We start from the raw sequence: 6,191 nt of genomic DNA, 5'->3' as shown, positions 1-6,191 counted from the left end.
CCCCCGCCCGTCCGCACACGTCCCCGAAGCCGGGCCTAGGGCGGGCGGCGGAGGCTCGGCGCGGCTCGGCGCGGCCCGGCCCGGCTGGGCTCCGCAGTTTTGAAGAAATCTATACGTTTCAAAGACAGATTCTCAGAGTAAAGGATCGTGATGAGTTTCCAATGATTTTAATTGGTAATAAAGCAGACCTGGATCATCAAAGACAGGTTACACAGGAGGAAGGACAGCAGTTAGCATGGCAACTTAAAGTAACATACATGGAGGCATCAGCAAAGATGAGGATGAATGTAGATCAAGCCTTTCATGAACTTGTCCGGGTTATAAGGAAATTTCAAGAGCAAGAATGTCCTCCTTCACCGGAACCAACTCGGAAAGAAAAAGACAAGAAAGGCTGCCATTGTGTCATTTTCTAAGAATCCCTTGAATTTTAGCTACCAACTCCCAGGAAAAGCCCTCATCTCCTCCTCCTCTCCTGATGGTTTACCTCATGTTGGTACCTTTCTAGCCTTAGACAAATGATCACCGTGTTAGCCTTAGACCAAGAAGCCAGCTAATCCTTTCCAGACCAATTTAAAGGAAACACTAAGGCTGCTTCAAAGATGATCTGATTCTTTCTAAATACATGTCTACATATACAGACATATTCTTCTTTTAAGGGCTTACATCTTAATAGGGATGAATCAGTTGTGCAACCTAAGCTGTTTGCTAAGCTGAAGTTTTAGGTTGTGAAATAATTTTTAACTTCTGGAATCATATTACCTACTGTTATTCTAACATCCACAGGAGGGTTTTTTTTTTTAATATGAATTTTTTGCCTATCTTTAAAGATTTTGATGTCAACCTTACATAACCTTAAATACACTGAACGGAGTTTACAAAATTGAGACATATCAGACCTTTCTTGATACTACAGCTTTTCTTTCCCAGTGGCCAAAATACCAAAATACCTATTGTATTTATGGATTAAAACCTGCTTCTCGGGGCTGGGGATGTGGCTCAAGTGGTAGCGCGCTCGCCTGGCATGCGTGCGGCCCGGGTTCCATCCTCAGCACCACATACAAAGATGTTGTGTCCGCCGAAAGCTAAAACATAAATATTAAAAAATTCTCTCTTTAAAAAAAAAAAACAAAAAACTGCTTATCAAGCCTGTGATGACTCCTCCTCTTGAAGATGATAGTGTTCTATGTGGCCAAATATTTGGACTCATTCTGGACTTGGGCATCTCAATGTGTACTTGGTTTCTTAATTTAACTCTTTCACAGCCATGCTAAGGATAAGAATGAATGATTTCTGTCTGTCTTCCTTTTCAAGTATTTCAGGTTTAAGGCATTCCAAAAAAACTAAAGTTGTTTTTGTTTGCTGTCATATAAAACACGGAATTGAGCTTTCCAGAGTCACAGATGGTTAATGTTTTTGCTATGTACTTTTGTGCATTATTTTCTTATTGAACTATTTAACAAGTATTTTTATATGTTTGTAAGCAAGTATGCTTCACAGCATACCTTGTGTATATGTAAAGATAAGTATTTAATTCTCACTGTTCACTTTTAACTGACAAAGAAAAAAAAAGTGGAAACCACAGAAACTGTGGTAGGACTTTTACTTGCTGGTCTGATCCTGGTTGTATCTATCTTTGGCCAGTTTTATCCCCATTCAAGAAACCTTCCCAATCGAATACAACTGGATGAGACTCTGAAATCATTTCAATATCCCCTGCTATATATTGACTGTTATATCAAGTATTAATTGTAAAACTTGTAATTGACAATTAGTATAACTGTGGATGGCTTCTGATTTTGTTTTAATTCTGTGGATTCTGTTTAAGCAATTCAAAAGTATGTTCCTGATTGTGAGATACTAAGTGGTATGGCAGAGTTGTCACTTTATTGAATGTGTACAACAGTCCCATGACCTTTATAGAGCATACCCTTGGATAGCTTCAGGTGCTGAAATTAAAGTTGATCTGTTTTCACAAGATGAAAAAAAAAAATTGGTAAATAAAAACACAAATACAGATAAGAATTAATGGGCTGGGGATGAGGCTCAAGTGGTAACGCGCTCCCCTGGCATGCGCGGGGCGCTGGGTTCGATACTCAGCACCACATAAAATAAAATAAAGATGTTGTGCCCACTGAATACTGAAAAACAAACATTAAAAAATTCTCTCTCTCTCTCTCTCTCTCTCTCTCTCTCTCTCTCTCTCTCTCTCTCTCTCTCCCTCCCTCTCTCTCCTTCTTTTGTCTTTAAAAAAGAAAAATAAGTAAAAGTTAAAAAAGGGGCTGGGGATGTGGCTCAAGTGGCAGCGCACTCGCCTGGTTGCGTGCGGCCCGGGTTCGGTCCTCAGCGCCCCATACAAACGAAGATGTTGTGTCCACCGAAAACTAAAAAGTAAATATTAAAATTCTCTCTCACTCTCTCTTAAAAAAATAAAAAAAAAAAAGTTTATATATGTATATAAAATGTGGCCAGACAAAATAGAACTCCACAAGGAAGAATCCTTTTTCCTATTATGGTCAGTATTCTTTTTTTTTCTTTTTTCTTTTTTAGAGTAGTTGTAGGTGGACAGCACGCCTTCTCTTGACTGTGTTCCTTTTTGTATGCCGCGCTAAGGCTCAAACCCAGTGCCTCCTATGTGCTAGGCCGGCCCTCTGGCACTGAACCACAGACACAGACAGAGGAGGAAGGATTCTCAGAGGCTGTTCATCTTCCGGTTTTTTTTTTTTTTTGGGGTACAGAAACAGGCGGAAACACCAAGCCCAAAGACCAGCAGATCAAATTCCCAAGCAACCGATTTCAACGGGTTTTTACACGTTTCTGTCAATTCCTCCATTCTGTGGATGGATCCGACCGTGGCCTAGCAATCTGCCCGTCTGATAGTGGCTTCACCGTGGTGGTTTCGGTTTTGAAGTCCCACACCGCCCGTGTCCCCGGCCGGATTCTCTAGGGGTGCTGGGCCGATCTGCCTGCGTCTCGCGCCCGCCGCTGTGGGGGGCCCTGGCGGGGCGACCCGGCTGGTGGGATGTGTCCGGGTGACTCTCTACGACCCCTGCGGAGCGGATCCCGCTGACGCCGCCCGAGGTTCCGCGTCCCTTCCGCCTGATTTGGTTGACGGTTGTCGAGCTCCACCTGGTGGCCGCTTTTATGGGAGCGTCTGATCCTCGGAAGTCGCCAAGGCGTGATATTCGGTGGCGGTGGCCGAGACAGAGATCCAGGAGTTGGGCGGCGCCAGCGGAACTGTCTCGGTCGCGCTGGGCTGGGCCGTTGTGGCCCGTTGGCGGTATACTGGACCGGCAGGCTTTGTGTGTGTGTCGGTTGTCTTCTCTCCCTGCTCGGTCCGGGCCGCGGGCGCCTCGGGTGGCAGTCTGAGCGGTTCCTTCGCCGCCACGGGCTTCGCTTGGCCCCGTCTGGGTCGGTCGCCGGGACTCCTGTGTTATTTTTCTCCCGCTGCCTCTCCCTCTCCCTCCCTCTCTCTCTCACGGGTTTTGGCCGCGTGGCCGCGGGGCTGCGCCGGGCGGGCCAGAGGGGTGTGCTTGGCCGGCCTTGCCGCATTCCCTCTTTGGGGGCCCGCTGCCCGGGGCTTGTCCTGATGGCTATGCCCGGCGTCCTTCGGTGGTGGGTCGCCTTAGCGTGTTCCCCGGCCGCCCCCCGGTCCTGCTCGTTGGAGATGGTGGTCCCCGTCTCTTGTTTTCGCCTTCGTCCACGAGGGTCGACCAGTTGTCCCTAGGGGCTCTGGAGCTCGGTGATGGGCTCGATCTCGCGGTGTGCTGACCGCGACTCTGTTCAGGGAAGGCGGCGGTGCTGAGTGAACTGTTCCCCGTTGCCCCGGTCGCGATTGTTTTGGCCCGAGTTGGCCGTTTTCTGCCATCGGGTAGGTGCTGACACGTTGTCCTCTGGCGCGTGCCGCCAGAGGGAGGGAGCTTGGGCCTCCGGGTGCGTGCCGGGCTCTGGGCTGATGGGGTGGCCCGGACCCGTTCCCTCTGGAGCTGCTTGCCTGGGCCTGCGTGCGACGGCTCTTTGGCGCACCTGGAGTGCCCTCGCGGTGGTGGTGCCACCTCCGGCCGGCCGGTCTTCTGGCGCCGGGGGGCGGTGGGGGAGGTGGCGGGTGGTCCTTTACCGCCCGTGCGCTCCTCGCTGCGGGCACCGGGGGCGGTGTGACGACGCTCGTTTCCATGGCTCTGAGTCGCGCGTGTCAGGCGTTCCCCGTTCCGTGTCGTCGGCCGCTCTCCCTGGGGTGTGGGGCCGGTGAGGCCGTAGCAGGCTCCTCTTAGAAGCGGTCCTCGCCGGGTCTCCCCCTGCTCCCTGGGTCTCTCCCGCCCACTCTGCTGATCGATGTGGTGACTCTGCGCTCTCCTGGGCTGGACCAAAGCCGCGCCAGGCGAGGGACGGACATTCACGGTGAATGGGCCAGCTCTTCTCGTCCTGCCTGCGGGTCCCTCGCCTTGCCTCCCCGCCCGTTCGCGGTGCGGGGAAGGGCGGGGGTGCGGAATCCGGCCTCGACCTCGCTCCCGGGGTCCTTTGACGTAGCGGGTGCTTCTCGCTCGCCGCCCGCTCTGGGCGGCCAAGGGCCGTGTGTGGCCCTCCCCGCGACGGGGAGGGCTGCCGCCGTGCTGCTTTGGCGCGACGGTGCGCCTCTGCTTCGGTGCTCCTGGGGCGCTCCGGGTCGTTTCCTGAGGTGCCTGAGGCTGAGCCGGTGTGTGCTGTTCCCGATCCCAGTGCCGCTGCCGCGGCCGGCCGCCGCCTCGCTGTCGGTCTCGCCCCGTCTGCGGGGGTTTCTGAGGCGAGTGCCCGAAAGGAAGAGCGTTGTTGCTGCGCTCCGGGGATCGAGGCGGTAAGCTCGGCAGCGTTGCGCGTTCCCTCTCCGGGGGGAGCGGGTTGCGTTGTCGTCCCCAGTGCCGAGTGGCATGGGGAGTGTTAGGCGAGCGGGCGCCCGGGCGCTCTTCCCCACCTCCGGTGGGGGAAAGGAGACGTTGCCCGGGCGTTTGAGCGATTGTGGCGGGACGCCGAGCTGGGGCCGGTCCGGTCCCCGAGGCGATGGGGCTGTGGGTGTCCCCGGCCGCGAACGCTCAAGAAGCCTTGTGCTTGCCCATACCGCAGATCCCCCTCGTTGTCTCGGCGGCCGGTTGGGAGAGGGGCTGGGTCGGGTGCCGCCCACCCTCAGTGAGGAACGTTTCTCTAGCGATCCGTGAAGGGCGTGCCTCGTGTGGGGTACCGGATTCCCCCATTGGCCGCCCCCTGCCTTGTGCGCTACGCTACCGTCGGTGGTGTGTGTAGGCGAGAGTCCCTCCCTTCCCGCCGTCTGGGAGGGCGGGGGTCCGCCGGCCCCCCGCGGGTGGGGGCCGAGCGCCTGCTCTTGGTGCCTACCGCGGCCCACGCCTCCCCCCCTTCGAGTCGGGGGAGGGTTCCCGCTGGGCCTGGCCGGGCCCTCTGGCGCACGTGGGGCCACCGTGTGGGCCGCTGGTGCCTGCCGCGTGTGTGCGCGCGGTGGCGGTGGGGCTCTGTTCGCGCAGCCGGGGGTTGAGGGGCCCCGTCCCCCCTTCCCCCTCGCCCGCTGCGAGTGGCCCTCTGCCCGCTCCCGGTCCCGAGCCGGCGGGCGGCCTGCGTGCGTGTGCGCTGGCCTGGGGCGCGGCCGCCGCGGCCCCCCCCCTGGGAGCGTTCCGCGGGCGGCGTGGTGAGCGAGCGGACCCTGGGGCCGTAGAGGCCCAGGTCGTGGGACTCGACCGGCACGAGGTGTGGCGTTGCATGCTGGCGTTTGGCGTCCAGGCGCGTCTCGTCGCGTGGAGGGCCACCCTGTGGTGGCGGGGCGGCGGGTCTCGTTGGGAGGCTCCGGGGCTGGGACCGGAGGCCGGGTTGGCGTCGCAGGCGGTGCGGGACCGCCCTCGCGTGTGGCGGTGGGACCCCGCTTGTTTTCCTGGCGGCCCGACTCTGTGCCCGAGGTCTTCTCCCCGGTTTCCTCTCCGCGTTTCTTTGCCCCTCGCTGCCTCCGGCGCGCCCTCCATCCCGGCGGGGTTGTGCCCCCCTCCTCGCCTCCGCCGAGCCTCCCCCCTGGCTGACTGGTCGCGGCCGCGCTGCCGCCCCCTCCCGGGCGTGTACCGGGTGTGGCGGTGGGCACGCTGGACGGGCGGTTGTCGCTGGGGATGCTCGTCACGGTGTGCGGGTTGAGGGTTCGGGGGCTCCCCGCCTCTTGCGGCGGC

Source organism: Marmota flaviventris, unplaced genomic scaffold (assembly GCF_047511675.1).
Source record: "Marmota flaviventris isolate mMarFla1 unplaced genomic scaffold, mMarFla1.hap1 Scaffold_1005, whole genome shotgun sequence".
NCBI classification, from domain to species: domain Eukaryota; kingdom Metazoa; phylum Chordata; class Mammalia; order Rodentia; family Sciuridae; genus Marmota; species Marmota flaviventris.
The sequence above is the reverse complement of the archived record's forward strand: the minus strand, read 5'-3'. Positions refer to the sequence as shown.